General features: G+C 37.8%; 1 protein-coding gene across 7 annotated transcripts in view; it reads right to left on the minus strand.

Moving 5' to 3' along the window:
* Positions 1-16,660, minus strand: part of PLCB4 (phospholipase C beta 4) — a 182,301-nt gene that overhangs the window by 147,666 nt on the left and 17,975 nt on the right. For 4 of the 7 annotated variants that reach the window (XM_079298543.1, XM_079298538.1, XM_079298541.1 and 1 more), the window contains exon 2: positions 15,017-15,076. The gene's annotated coding sequence lies outside the window, so the exon portion shown is untranslated. Of the gene's footprint in view, positions 1-4,807; positions 4,855-15,016; positions 15,077-16,660 lie in introns of those variants that run through there. The other 3 variants (XM_079298537.1, XM_079298544.1, XM_079298540.1) reach the window with 2 other exon arrangements.

The following is a 16,660-nucleotide window of genomic DNA, read 5'->3' on the forward strand; positions in this document are numbered from 1 at the left end:
CAATACCTTGGGTGGTCATGCATAAACTCACAAATTCAGGCAAATATAGTTTCTCTCTCTCCTACATTGTACTACAATATCCACGGATAATGGAATACTACCAAGATGAGAAAAAAAATCCATCTTTTGCTTAGTATCTAGACTAAGACTACCCTGTCTTGTTTAAAACAATTATTCAAGTCATTCAACTGCCCTGCTCAGTGTTAGGTTTTGACATATCACAGCTCTCATTTAACAGCAAATCAAATGCAAGTTACCTCTTTTCCCTGAAGATGTGTTGCTCAAGAGGGGATTTTATTCTGTAGCCTGTAAGTGCCCTAGAATTGATATGTATATGTTAATGGAACAGTATATAAAGTCACCTCAAAGGCAATTGGTTTAAAATTGTAAACCCCTACAGATGGGATGTAGGATGACAAGTTAATTTAAAATTAGATATAGTGCACACCTGATAATTGAGAGAAGTGGGAGGAGGGAGAAGAAGGTTACTGCTCTATATTTGAAAAGGTGAATCCCTCCTTTATGAGGGGAGGAGAGGAAGGAAATCCAAAACCACACTGCAAAGATTTCCAAAGAGCTGCACAGGCTGGGGATAGGTATTTTGATGCTTATTATTGCTACAGACTATTTCTACCTATGGCAATTATCATTTGTGGGATGCCACTACTGTGTGGGATGAAATTTAATAACAAAGGGAAGTAAGAGAGATTTAGCTTTCAGTTGTCAGACTGAGCACTACTTTGAGAAACAACAGCTAGAACAGAGACAATGAGCAGAAAACAGAGTCACTGTAGCTTCCTATTTTAATAACAGTTCTAATTGCTGACATTCAATTATTCATAGCCAGCTCCATGTTCCTGTTGTTCCTGTTATTTCTCCCTCCAGGAACACTGGAGGGACTCTGAAGATAAGAGCTACTATCCTGCCCTTGGAAGTACTTTGTCCTAAAATTACTTGGGCAAATGCTTGTGAAAGCTCATACACACAACGAGCATCGTGCAAGTCAGGATATAAACCAAATAAACCAAATCCTGTAATATACAGCAACATGAACAAGGTGGGCCCCATTCCCAGCTCCTCAGGCTCCAGCATTTTGCCTGTTGATTTACAGGACACCCAAGTCCATTCTGACACCTGACAGGAGAACTGCAACTGAGTACATACACACATTCAAGCACAAATACTGAGAAAGCAAATGTGCCAACTGGACAGATCATCTCTAAGGATCTTTCAGGACTGAAGAAAAAGCAGAAACAGCAGTTGATCTCAACTCTAAAAAAAAGTAATATAAAAATACCATAAAAACTATACATGCAGCTCACAGAAAACAAACAGCAACTCTGACTCAGCACGGCTGAAATGAAATCTAAATCAAATCTCTGTACTGCCCTTTTACCACTTTTAGAGAAAAGTCAGCCTAAAAGCAAAAGGATGTAAAAATGGTCTAGTTTGGCAAAATAAATCACATTCCATAAGAGACCTATTATTAGCTTTGTCACTGTTCCATTTGTCTTCAATGTCTTTTCTAATAAAACCTAGAAGAATGAAGGGCAATATAACTATTTCTAAATCACTATGTAAACAAAAAAAGGAATGTGCCTGTTTATTTTTTAGTACAGAACTAAACATCACATCAATGATAAATTATTTGGGGAGCAGGCTGTGTTCATGCTGACCTTACCTGCCACTGACTGAGAATTTTCCATCCATGCCAAACAGGGAACAGCTTACATGACACAAAGTTGATTTTTATAGTATCAGACAAATTTACATTTCTTTCTAAATGAAAAGGATACAACAAACCTTATGGCCAGCCTCCAAGAGGCTCTTGTCTTCTCCTGCAGTATAAGGGGGAACTTTTAAGTGCTGCCAAATGAAGCTTTTAAGAAATCATACCTTGGAACTACTGAAATACTGTGAAAACCATGAGCCACTGAGTCACACTCCCTTTATGCTGACAACTGATCAACCACAGCTCCTTCTGTTACAAAAGCCTGCACTACACATTTTCTTCCATATTAGCCAAATATTATTTGAAGGAAAACTTTCCATCTTTTCCTCTTTGATTTCTAAATATCCTTCAGCCTCACAATATTCAAGGAGCCTCTGGGGAAATAGCACATCCTATTCTTTGATGCTGCTGTAGAAGAAAGGGGAAACTGAGGAAAGAAGATGCATGTTTGCATCTGTCTGCAAAAGAGAGAAAGGGCAGAGGAAATAGTAGGAGCATCACAAGAACCCCCAGGGCCCTTATCTACACACAAAACTCAGATGCACATCTGAGATGCTGTGGACTTGAGGAAAAGACAGAACATGGGTCACAAGCATATTTTTACATATATATATATATATATACTTACACCATGTAACATCTTTCTTCCTCTGATCTACATAAAGAGAATCTTTGCATTTATTCCTTCCATCAATAAGGACATACGAGTTTCATTTTCAGCCCTTCTTTAAATGTCATACTCACACATATATGGACCTACTGTGAGACAGGAACTGAACTTGAGACAATCCACTCAGAGATTCAAAGCTCTCCATTTTATGGAGATATGTCCTGGTTTGAGTTATTTTCAAGAAACATTAATCATTAGCAGTTTTAAAAAACCCCATATTTCCTTCCTCTGTACAAAATGGTACATGCCATGGTTAGATTTTTCATCATCAACCACTTGTGTGCTGAATATCAGCACAAAAATCAAAAGCAATGGGTATAAGATACAAGGGTTTTCCTTTCACACCCTTTAGCTGGCAGGGCAAATGCTGTTTCTTTGCTACTTTTCTGGGTGTGGAATGTCTCTTTTTATGTCTCCAGAAACAAAACATATTCAAACACACATCGTGCTTTGGACTTTTGAAGGAACTCTGTGTTTTGCTGACCTTTAATTTAGTTCTGAAGGCTGACTGTTGTGGTCCAACACATCTACCCCAGTGACTCCAGAAGATTTTTATCTACACACTGGTCTACCCTGTTATTCAGCAATTCTGCAGGAATGCTTTAATTCACTGTGACCTGGGAGTGGCCTGTAACATCTCCCATAATCCAAAAAGCAAATTAATACACTATGGGAAAGCACCTCACTGCAAAAGGGTAAAACAACCATCATGTAGCAGCAGTGGACTGCACATGGTCAACCAAAATAATAGAGAGGAATCCTCTTGTGATGGAAAGCACATTATCCATGACAAGGCCAAGAACTATTTCCACCAGCATCAGTCCAGTGGTAATCTAGAATTAGCTTTTTATTAGTTTTTAACTTCTGCAGCTAGTTGGCACAGCTGGTGAAATCCTGGCATCCCAAACCAGAAGAGCAATGCTCCCATTCATGTTTAAAGAAGATCAGGAATTTCATCTCTTGTTACAGTAGCAAATAAAGACATTATTCACTTTTGTACCCCCTGTTAAAAGCAGAATAGGGGTAAAAAGAAGTGACCACCTGATTTGCTTGGTTCAACAGAGTGTAGAAATTCTAACTTGCTTAGCTTTATATTAGAACTCATTAGAGAAGCCACAGGGGAGGAACTTCTCTTTGTCCTTCTGCACATGCATGGAAAGGGACAATCTCCTTTGCCATCTAACAAGAGGACATAAAACAGCTTTCTCAATTATAAGTGTTTTCTGTTACAGGGCAAATTCAGGGTTCTCTTAAACAAAGACAGATTATAAATATTTCTTCTCATACAAGCCAAATGGAGAACAGCAAGACTATCTGCAACCAAGCCAAATTCAAGGTAAGATCCTGAGACCCATTTCTTCATATCTTTCAAGAAATGGAAATATTAAATTGGCATGTTAGAGTCACACAAACCCCCAACCCATTACCACAGTGTTCTACCACAGTTTTTCTTTTCATATTTGTTTGCTGATTGATAAACAAAATTTTACCACTTTTTGAAATTGCTCAGTGCAACTGGAGTGGGAATGGCAACAGCAACACTTGCCTGGTTAAAGAATTAGCTACTTGTTAAGAAGGAAATCACTGTGATTGAGCAGCATCACTTTTCTGATGCTTTGCTCTCCTACATCAGTACAAGATATGAACATGAGACACTCAAGGACCAAAACAAAGCATTTCAACAACAACCTGCCTCAGGAGCTGCAAGACTTTGTGAAAGAACCTGATCATATCAACAGCCAACATCTAAGTTAATAAATTGAAGTGACCCATGGGAAAGAAAGGTCAAAAAGAAAAACAAGAAGCAGAAAAATTCCACAAAACCACCACAATACAAATTTATACAGCTTCTTTCTTAGAGCCTGTTAATGCAACTAGAAAAACTGGTCCCACTGATGTTAGCAGGCTATACAGCCAACTCATGTTCTTTATATTTTACATCAGGGGAAACTCAACTGATATAAAATGTTATTAGTGCCTGTGAAGTGTCCTGGCTGAAAAGCTGTCCAGGGATTAGAATAATTAAAAACTATTCAGGCTCTGCCCCTTAAATCTGACTCTACTCCAATAAAACCATTCAATTTTTTCTTTCAACTGTGAGAAGGATTTGGCCTTAAATTACAATACTCTGATAGCTAAATTTACAGAATTAGCAATACCCTGAAAATGTAAAACCGCAGAGAGAAAAGAGAGCTCATAAAAAATAAACCTTATGGGATTGTCAATTAAGATATTTTAGCTTCCCAACTTAAAATAAATGGAAAATATGCCATATGAACCTCTGTAGATATTCAATCATTTTATTTTTATTATATTGAGACCCATAATTGTACCTGGAAGGAAGGAAAAACTGGATCACTTTGTCCCCATTGGTCTGAAAGCACAAGTACCATCAGGAGACATACCTGACTCTCTGGCAGAGTGAGCAGTGATGAGACCTGCATTAGCAAAGCTTCAGATGGAAAAAAAATAATTAGGACAGTCAGAAAAAATTCAGAGGATTTAATTGTTCACACAGCTATGGATTAAAATCCACACCATTTTGAGTTTTAAACCATAGCTGATTAAGGAGTGCAGTGCACACCTGATTTAATATAAATACTACCATTACTTCACTACATATGCTGAATAAAACTACTTTTGGACCCTAATTTTACTTTCTGGTGTGTGCCCCATACTCCAAACTTAGGATTTGTTCTGGAAACATGTTTTGGACTGTAGCATGAAGTCTGTAGTAGGCTGTGAAAAACAGAATCCTTCATGGAATCACATGTGTATGAGTTTCACCAGGTAGGTTTGACAAATTTGCCTTTATGACTTTCTCACAACATTTGCATAGCAATAATCTTCTAGGTAAAAACAGCTGGACTGGAGTTAATGTCCCCTCACTGAACTGAGGTGTTTAAGCTGAAGAAAAGTAATTTGTCTGTGGAGAGAACTTGAATGTAAAAAACCCAGCTGAGGCAGAGCCTTTGCACTTAGTATTAAGCATTTATCACAACTGACAATGGAAAAATAGAGAAATGCCAAAACAGAAAAAATTATTCCCAGGAGGGGGCAAAACCAAGACTGAAGTTTAAAGTGTACCAACATCCTGCTCCCATCCTTCTCTTTATTTATCCGTGTGGTCAACTGCACCAGAACACACTCAACACAGAAATGTTTGTGCAAGAAAGGCCTTGCTGGCAATGCTGCTTGAAAAATTGTCCTAAAGGAATATTTCTGCAAGAGACATTTTATGAAGGCAGTCCTGCTACATTCCTAATTGCTGCAAGCAGCAAAAGAACACCTCCAGTAAAGCAGAAGCAGCAGCTTTCCTAGTGCAGCCCATAGAATCAGGGTAAGCAAATTTCTAACAGCTCCTATTTCAGTGCCAGGCGTATCAATATTCCCCATTTACAGCTCCTCTAAAAGGAGTAATAAACCATCTGCATCTCTGTTTAAGTAAAGCTTACAGAAAACACTTCACTGGAAAAAGGACAATAGTTTCAAGCAAAGAGTGCAATGAAAAATGTTTCTACACTTGAAAAACCCTGTGAGATGAGTGAATCTGAGCTATTTATTTCATTGCCTTTTATATCTTCCCAAAGTATCTGACAAACCCCACCTACCTGGTACAGCCAGACCTCAACGTGGAGCTGACACAGTGCAGCAAACATTTTGTTTACCAGAGACATTTATAATTCAATTTGCAGACATTTGCAAATGTTAGCTTTCAGACTGCTCTCCTAATGGGTTCTTTAACAACTCAAGAGATGCACGGGAACTGTGGATGTATTAGGATAATCACTCTCAGGAGTAAATCATTCCATCTAGCCTTTTAGTAATGTTTTAGCCTCAAAATGACAAACAGAAGAAGTATTTCAAGCAAGACAGACTCTTGGCTCTAAGGAAATCTCACTGGTGGATATGTTACACAAGTTAGAAAACTCAGTATCCAATAATTTCTAACTAATTATATCCTGAAGATTTGTTGTGACTTGTTGCAATTTGTTGTTTGGAAAACCTCTGGATGGTTTAGTTACTTTAATATTTGGTGTTGAGTGCAGACATTCAATACTCTTCAAAGGAAACTATGGATTATGTTTTGGTTTTTTTGGCAGGTGAAAAGCAAAATTAAAATTTAGTTTGCAGTAAAATTTTCACTTTTGAAGAGGGTTCTTAAATAACTTTTAATATTTCCTACCAAGTTATTAATTTAAATTACTTCAGCAATCTAGCAAAATAATTAGTCTATTAGAATTATTGTCAAATTCCAAACAAAACTTACAGTTTCAAGTGTCAAAACATCTATATACCATGCAACCATGGGATCATTAAAAAGAAAAAAAAGCAAAAAAACAAAAAAACAAACCTACTTCAGTGTGAAGAGGAACAAAATGCTTTTAAAAAAGAATTCTTAATAAAACCCCCAAAAAAATCCTAACTGAAACCCACCCAACATTTCAAGATCCTCATGCAACTAAGAGAGTTCAGGTATAAACTTCCAAAGCTAGAGAGAAAGAAGATAACTTTTTTCACCTTTCTGTAAAGTGTCAAAATGTAATATTAATTCTTCCTGTTCTCAGAAAATCTAAAGAGGACTACCAAGCTATTAAACCTTCTGGTGGATCATTTGTGGTATGAGTTATTAGCATAATTGGGGGCACACTTTATTCTGACCTTTGCAAAACTTTCATTTCCCAAATGTGATAGATACAAAGTGCTTTTATAATACCAATAGTGATTATTTCCTATGGGAAACTGCCAATTATAAGTTGGTGAAAAATGCTATATCAGATGTACATTGAGAAAATGAACACACCTACCAACAGTCAGACTAATTAAAGCCATTCTTCAAATATTAATAAAGTTTTCCCTTTCATGAAATGCAACCTGTACAATTTAGTCCAGCTCTATCCTTGTCAGGTCATTCTTTCAACAATAATAAACATTTGATTAGTAGTTAAATTCAGCATTTCTGCTGTCCTTCTTTCCCTGGCAGTAAATCAACACATGTGGGAAGCTGTTTTAACATTTAACATTTGTCTTGAATACACATTGTTTATATCAAGTCATATCAACTGCTATCAAAAATACTCCAGATAAGGAAACAAACCTCATGTTCTGGAAACAATTCTTAAAGGGAAAAAGAAAAATAAAGGACATCAAAGATAAGCAGTAAACTGTCAAAGAGCTTGGGGTTTGGGTTTATAATATTGACTCCCCCAAGTACAACAGGCAGTGGCTTCCATGGCATCATCTCCTGCTCCCTTGTCACCTGCTGTCCTCTGTCACCTGCTGCCAGCTTCTGTGAACTGCCAGGAAAAGGAGAGACAGGGAAAGCACAGCCAAGCCAAAACTGCTGAACACACTGACTGGGCAGAGGACATGACAACTGCCCTCCCACCAACATAACACCACTTTCCCAGCAAATTCAGTGCAAATTAACACAGAAAAGAGGAGCATTAATAATGAAAAAACTGATTCCAGATTATGTGTGACAATACAAGAGACTCCATGCTGAAACAACAGTGATGAACAGAGGAAAGCCTCTGATTTCCTTCAAAATATGCACCTGGAAATGGCCTCAAACTGCTTAACATTTTAACTTCTCAGTTCACCAGCTGTGTTTAAATGCAAGTTAGAAAGAAAAAAATATTCTATAAAATCCAGGCAACAAATTGTTAAATTAAAACATGTAGAAAAGGGCCAAAAGAAAATAATTTTAAACCACAGAAGTTTATTTGTAAGATTTTTCAGAATATCTGGCTAGTTGCTTACTAAATCCTTGACACAAAAGCAAACCATAAAGGCCTGCAGAGAAAAAATTAATCCTACTAGTTCTCAGGCAGACAGACCAAAAAGACTTCTAGACAGACTTGTATGGCCAAATGTTCACAACCAGGAGCTGGATACACTTAGGTCATTATATCAGATGATCACATAAGTGAAGTGGTGCCTCCTTTTTAAGGGAGGAATCTGATCATGAGGTCATTTATAAAAACACCCTGTGCAAACCAAGCATAAATGGTCAAACCCTTCTACGGATACAAAAGTGTACAAATGCCCAAGAAAGGGGTGCTGCAGGTCTTGAAAAAGCAGTTTGTACATCAGCACAAGAAATACTTGCAGTATCTACAGTAGTTCCAGAGATGTTCTCCAGCTGCTAACCCAGACTGAAAAAGATCTCATCATGACCATGTTTACAACCCAAATTCTCAGTCTGGTCCAGATCAAAGAGCAAAAAAGTGCAGTTATGAAATCTAAGTAGATTTGCTTGCTACTTTTCATTCTAATGTTTAACAAGTCTTATTAATTTTAAGAGGAAGAAACAACAGCTAAAATACAAACAACTGAAAAGTGGCATGTGCTTCATTAAGCAATAAATAACATTTCCTATTTGCCTGTCTTTCCCCTTTGGGTACACAAAATAACTAGACAGCAGTCTCATCACTCCACATACTGTACCTTTCAAAACTTGGCACAGCACCTCTTACACATTGTGCTTCAGATCAAACAGCTCAAAACGTGCCTCAGAGATCTGGCAGCAGTTCTTTTGGGAGTTATTTCCTACTTTTCTGGCTTATGCAACCTGTCAAGCTTGGAAAATTTACACTTAGTAGATCCCAAATATGTACACAGATAAAGAGGAAATCATAATAACCACAATTATAAATGAAGTTTTGAATGTCAATTTGATTTGCCTCAGGTATTTCCATTGCCTCCAAGAAATCATTCTGATGTGAAAGAGCACGTGCCACCTCCTTAGCCTGCAGTTTTTACAGGTACTGTGATCAAAAGGATTTGTTTGGGTAAGCAGCTGCAGTGGGGCACACACACACACTTTCCCTGTTCTCTACTGCAACACTCCCTTTAAGGGCAAAATTAAGATAAGATATGAATGGTGGAACAAAATCCAGCTCTGGAAAAGCCAGAAGATACTGAGAAGTTTTGCCTTTGATTAGCATCTGTTTACAGATTTCATTTTTTTATATTCAACCAAATATTGCTCCTCCACATCACACCTCAAAAAGCAGTTAGAGCAAACATCCCTCTGAAATTTTCCATAATTTTACCATTTGAAGTAGTTGAAAATACTGGAAGAAAAATACTTTCAAAATACAATGTATTTTTTGGCAATAATTTGGTAATTTTCCTTTTTGTCCTTGCCAGAAAACAGTTAGGGTTAAAGATGAAGGCAGTATTCATGTGACATAAGAAGACACATCAGTTTAAAAGAGAGCATCCAACAGGCCAGTAATCTTGCTGTATCAATAGTAAGTCTTGGCAGATATTTTCAACAGGAGAAGAAAGTCAGAAATGAATAAAACATTTTGTCCAAACTCAGCTGTGCATGACCTCTTGCTTTCTTTCCCACCATGTAGGTATTTCCTGTATCTGACAGCTTTATTATGACATTTCCCACTTTTGCTACCTTGCTTCCTTTATCTTGCAGCTCTCCCCATACTTTTCAGATCATCCTGCTTATTTTTTCACTCTCCATTTCTCTCATAATTGGCCTCAGTTGAAATCAATGGCAAAAATCCCACTGATCTGTCTGCAGCAGCATCCCTTGGGAACATGGGAATGTCACTCACCATCTCTGCCACCATTGCCCTACCTTTGGGTAGGCTGAGAAACAAGAAAGGGAAGAGTTTCTTTCCTCCACCCCCTTCTACTCCACTGTCTCCCTTTCCAAACACACTCCTGCTGGATAACTACAGCAGACTCTTGTGCTCTGCTTTGCTCCTGGATCCAATACAATTCACTAAGAAAACAACCAGAAAAAAAAAGGAGGGGGGAGAGGGGAACCATAAAAAGCCCCAATTGGTCTTAGAGAGCTGAACCTGCACAGAGCAAAATGGTTTGCAAGAACCTCACTTCCTTCAGGTTTAATTGAGACCAAACAGTACACGGTGCCACTTTGTGTCTCTTGTTTTCTGACCTGTTCCTCCCATACTCTGCACTTTTGGATTCAGGTTTTCACACATTTTTAAAGAAGGTTTAACTTCAGGCATTGATGAAATAGAAATTTTGAATAAAACAACACTATGACTTAGTTCTTTATATAATCTTTTCAAAAAGCAGCAAATATTCTTTCCGTCCTGGGGAATGGCAGATAAATCTTTCAGGGGACAGTTTTACAAGGCAGTCACTAAAAGAAATGCACAGACAAAGAAAACAACCTTTCTCAGCCTAAGACAACTCTTATCATAAACAACTAAAATTTACAAGAGCCAAGGTTTGTTTCTTCCCTTTTTCTGCATTACAATGTCTGATGATTCAGGAGTGGTTTCAGACAGACCTACCACAGACCAATTTGAGGCAGCAGTGTGGTAAACTTTGGAATCCTTTCCACAAGTCCACCAGTCACTCATTTTTTCACCATTAATTTTTGCTCTGGCAGAAAAAATGAAAACTGACTCAGATTAAAAACAAAAAAATCACAGAATTATGGAATACTTTTGGTTGGAAAGAGCCTTTCAATGTCATCTAATCCTGCAATGGAGCAGGGACATCTTCAACTAGACCAGGCTGCTCAGAGACCAGCCCAGCCTAACCTTGAATGTTTCCACAATCTAACTGGGAAACCTGTCCCAGTTTTTCACCATCCTCACTGTAAAAAATTCCTTTCCTTATGTCTCACCTAAATATACCCAGTTTCAGTTCAAAGCCATTACCCCTTGTCCTGTCAAAAGACCCTACTAAAAAGTGTCTTCATCTTTAAGACTCTCTTAAATATTGAAAGGTGGCAATAAGATGTCCCTGGAGCCTTCTCTTCTCCAGATCACAAATGACCTTTTGGAATGCTATTTCTCAGATCTTTTGGGCCAGCTCAGTTCCTGATTCACTTCTCACACAGGCTTTTGGTGTGAACAAGCATCCAGTGACACAAAATTAAGTCTCCATTCTCACGCCCAGCCTCTATTTTCTTTATCACAAGTGCCTGTTTAAATGTACATGAAACTACAGAGAACTTGCCAACCAAGACAGTCACAACTGCCATAAATTATCAGTATGCTTTTGTTATCACTTGCTTTTTAGCTCCCAGAGCTCTGCCTCCTCTCTAAACCAACAATGTTTCTCAGCCTGAGACCTTTGCCACTACATACATTTTCTGCCACTTCCATGCTTACCTCTCTCACATAAATGTCTGCACAATGCTGGATTTTGCTGTAATTAAACAGAACAGTCTTCCAAAGGAGAGCACAAAGACAACAACACGATCACAAGCAGCAGGGAATATTTGGAAAACAATACTTCATCTGGATGCAGTAAGCTTCATTTATTTTTCTTTTGCCTCTCTATTTTTGTTTTATACTGTTGACTCCAAGTTTTAATGACCAAAGATATTTTAAGCATTCCTGACCTAGAAATGTGCTAAGAATAAGAGAACTTTATTATAAAGAAAACATTGGCCATCTGAAGGGAAACTCAGTGTATACCCCACCTTAGTAAGCTATGCATGTTGCTTATGAACAGCAGATAAGTTTTCAGACCTAAAAGAACTCAATTTCCAGAAGACAGAGATAACATGGATAAAGAATCAGACAGGCTGTAGGATTCAATGGACCTGATTAAGAGAATAGTTGGGGGTTTCATGGCTAAAATGGAAGCAAAATCCAGCTCAAGTAGAAAATACACCCATAAAATATGTTAATTGCTGAGTTTTCAGGGACAGGAAGAAGACATCCAGTGGACCCACTGCCTAAAGCTAAGAGTGAAAACCCCTTTATTTTGACAACAGCAACCTGAGCAAATGGCTTTGGTCCCTAATTTGGTCACTTTATTCTCTCCCCTGTAAAGTGTTACTTCCATTTGGGTCCAGTTGCCATGCCCCTTATAATGACCAGCCAGCAAATACTTTGGGACTAAAACCCATCCTAAATTATGCCTCAGTAGGTGTGAGAGTTCCACCCAGGCACAAGAAAAACAAGTGCAAAATATTTCTGTGATTACAGCAGGCAGATTACACAGAGAGAACTTCATCAAGGTTTGACCAAGGAATGCTGCTCTTAGCTCCCCAGCTCAGAGATACAGTGACACACAAGTACCCACAAGAGCACAGGTAATTTAATCAAAAATGCACATGCCAAATATTCAGACTTTGTCCTTCACAAAAAAAAAAGTCTGCAATTCTGTAAATATACCAGAGATCTTATTTCACCTCCATAAAAATCAACTATGAAGTGTTGATGAATAAAATCAATGAGCTGTGATGAACAATACATTGTTTCAAATTATTATTCCAACCAGGAATGCCCAGTGAACATCATGCCCAGTTTTACATTACAAACTTGAGAAGGGATTCAGCCCTCCCTCCTTTCAACAGTGTTGGAAACCCTCGTTTATTTAAAGAACTTTCTTTGGCTAGTCTTCTCTTCAGCTCAGACTGTTTCAGACTAGGAGAGGGGTCAAAGTTCCTGCAGCTCCTGATTATTCAATAACATGACTAATGCTCTCCTAAGGGGAACATGATTACAGGTAAATGATGTGTTATGATAAAGGCACCATCTCCCATTTGCACAGTCCTGTCCTCCCACCCACCACTATGTAAACAGAATAAACCTTTAAGGATGCATTGCCTGACCTCATCTCCTGAAGAAACACTGCCTGGAATCACACTGTAATGAAACACAGGAGAGCACAGAATGGCCCCATTTAATCTTTAACAACATGATATTTTAACAGGCTCCTACCCAGAAAACCTCTCCCAGGCATCCTCAATGCAACCAATCTTAACTGCAGCATGCTGTTCACAGACCCTAAACCTGACTGTACAAATTGTGACTGCCTGGGGCTACTTTTGTTTTGTTATTGAGCCAAGTTCTCTTTGTATTTACTTGATGCAAAAATTCAGAAGTTCTGATATTTGCTGTTCCTTTTTTCACAAAGTTTTTGAGGTCTTTGACTTCCAGGATGGTGTCTAAAGCCTATGGCACATCCTTCTTCATGCTATGTTTAAATGTTTAAAGAGAGGATCCAGTGGAAAACGAAAAGCAAGATGCCTAACTTCCTTCACTAACTCCAAAGGGGCTTTCCCCTCTAATATTTACTCCTATTTTGAAAGCATCACATGTAACAGACACTCTAGCTAAACTTATTAATTTCTTATTCCTTTACCAGTTTTAACAAATGAACCAAGAGTTCTGCCATTAATGGGAATCCATTCTAAGTCTCTTACCAGTAAGATTTTTGCTGTTGCACCTGGATAAGTCAGCCTTATCTGTATTTTCAGACCATTGCTATACAAAGATATTTACAGAAGTTTCTACTTTCCAAGAAAGCTATTTCTGGGCAAAGTAGGCTTATTTTTTTCTTTTTTAATTATTTTAAACTGTACTTGTGCCCATAGAAGAATTATTTTTATCGGTTACAAATAAACAAACCAACTGTGACAGAACACCAGGTCACAGTGCAACAAATTCCCAAATGCTTGTGGCATACACAACATGGATAAACCAACAATCCAGAAGTAAAAAACAAGGAAAACAAGTCTGTTTTAATCACTAATGCCAAGGTAAGATAGGTAGAGCACTGCCTATCATTACTTCTAATTCTACAATTCTAGCTAAACACCACAACCAAATCCAAGAAGTCAATGACTTCTTCTGCAATGAAATTTTCCTACTAAAGATCCCTTTAGAGCAGATCCGTCAGCAACTGCAATCCTCATCTGAGATTTCTCAGATGATTTCATTTCAGATGACATCAGAGAATTCCCATATGAATTTAGGTGTGGTTTTAGATGAACAACAAAAAGCAAATGCACCTTCTCATTATTATCACTTCCAAAAATGTCAGTAAGAAGAGTAGTGCATGAAGTCTGTGCCCTGCTCTGTGCCTGTGCTGCAGGACAGGAACCAAAGAACTTATCTAAGCCAAGCTTGAGGTCTCAGTCAGGATTAGCCAGAAACTGACATTTGCCCCAACAACTTTTTAAGCCTGCTCAAGGCCTGGATTGCTAAAGCAATTGGAATTCTGTGCTTGTGCTTCTAGAGGAAAAGTAGTTTTCACACAGCAGACGCCAATAGGGTAAGAATCCTTTATGCCAGTGGGATGGATAAAACTTTACTCAGCCTAGAAAGAGGACACAAATTGGTATGCAAGTGACCCATCCCTGAGTACTTAAAGTAAAAAACTTGTTCTCCACAAATATAAGGTGTGGAGAATCTGCTGGAACACAGAAACTCCAGAACTTAAATTGATTTTGCAGCTGTTTAGGAATGGTTATCACTGGAGTTTATTGGGCCTGAGGGGGGCCACACAAAAGAACAGTTTCTACCCATCCATACTTTTCAGGATGTTAGAATTCAAAAAGATAAGGCCTCTGAGAACTTTGAATACCCTCATCTGCCTGTGTCTGATCAGGCTCACACATACACACTTCCTTAATGTCAGGATATCTGGATTCTGGAGAGCACAGCATCCTCTGAATTTGCAGTTATGACCTAAATTTCTAACAACTTCTCTCCTCTCATGAACCCGAACCACTGCTTTTTTCAGAACACATTTTTCATTCTACTGATATAAACAGTGCAGCATTGCAATGGTAGACCATATTTTAAACAAGAAGTAGATAATCCAGAAAAAAACAGAATTAAAATGTTAAAAGAATAGAAAAAGCATACCTTTAGAAAATCAGAAATTGTTCCGTAGAAATTCACATTGTAGAAAATGTCTTCCTTTCCCTTAAAAAAAAACAAAACAAAAGCCTTAATTGTGCATATTCATATTTAATTACCTAATAAAATCACAGTAAACTACTTCAAGACCTTCTTTTTCCCCCAGAAACAATTTCTCCTTATGGATCGGAATATTTACACTACAGCAAGCAAATACTGAGTGTTCAGTGAGTTTTTGTTTGAAGTTCATTTTATTTTGAAATTATTTAAGCAGAAGCATCATAGCTGCAGGTGATACCAACACATGGTACCCATTCTTCCAAGCATTTATAACTAGAAAGCAACACAGTGGAGACCAAGGATGGAGCAGTGTGTCAGGAACAGAGAAAATAAAGTATTTTATTTTGAGACATATAATCAGGTCTCTCTATTAGCTCAGCTTTGGGTAAAATATAAATTATGCCATTGTTATTAGTGGTAGAATATATTTCCTCCATTGCTTTTGCCAACACTTTGGGAGGATGAAAGCATCTACTTCTCTCTTTCCCCATCTTTGAATGGGAAGGGGCAGCACAGGGCCATCCAACAGTTCTGTATCTCTGAGCATACAAGTGGGCAGGGCTGCTTTGGTGATGTTACTTTTTACCCCTCTTTTTTTTTTTTTTTTCAAATGCACAAACCCAATTGATTTCTACCTGTAAGACCTTAAAATGGACATGAGCACTTCTCAGCAAGTAAAGTGGCAGTTTTACACAAACAGGAATGAAAATGACAGAAGGGTGCTCAAAAATGAAATCTAATCCAAATTCAGATTAGAAATCCATGTTTTATAAGAGACAATATTTGATTAAAAAAGTGTCTTCAACATTATTTAAAATAATATGAAATTGACTGTTGCTTTTTCAAATTAATTTCTATCAAGAGCTGCAGAGTAGATCAGAAGCTGTAGTTTTCTCTCTTCCATCAAGCTTCATCTTTCTTCCTTTATAGAAAAAATAAATTGGAGCCTAAAGTTGAGAACATCTCAATATGCACTAGGTGCATACACAGAATTAAATTTGACCTGATACTCTTCAGTTTTATGAGGTTTAAGTTTTATGAGAAGAAGGAAAAAAGAAACAAAAAAATCTTAATATTAGAAACAGATTGTAGAAAACAAGTGTCTCAGCCAAGGGAAGCCAGAGCATGTTGTGGGTCTAGCATTTGCTTTGAGAACTCATGGTACATAAAACACCCTGAGAATGAGACCAGAGGGACTGAGAACCACAGCAATCACAATTACAGCAATGAGGGCAGTTAAAGAAAATAGTTTCCTCTGTTGAATCCTCTCAAAGTTGCCAAAAACATCTATTAAAACAGAAGTTGTTCCAAATCATAAATAGCAATGTTGAGAGGATGATGGCTGTATACTTTGTTCTCATTAAATATTGACAGCACGCTCTTCTAGTAAGAGACTACACAGTGATTTCAGGTTTTGGTTGTTTTTTTTAAATTACTTTTTTAATGCCTCAAACTCTCTCATTTTGCTGGTGCACTTTCAGACTGACCTCAGCAGCTCATAATTACATGACAAGATCTCACTGGGTCTCCAGGACTTCACAGCTTCACACAAAAGCATCCTTACACCTACTTCTGGGTCAGCTAGAGCCA

The sequence above is a fragment of the Erithacus rubecula genome, assembly GCF_903797595.1.
Source record: "Erithacus rubecula genome assembly, chromosome: 2".
NCBI classification, from domain to species: domain Eukaryota; kingdom Metazoa; phylum Chordata; class Aves; order Passeriformes; family Muscicapidae; genus Erithacus; species Erithacus rubecula.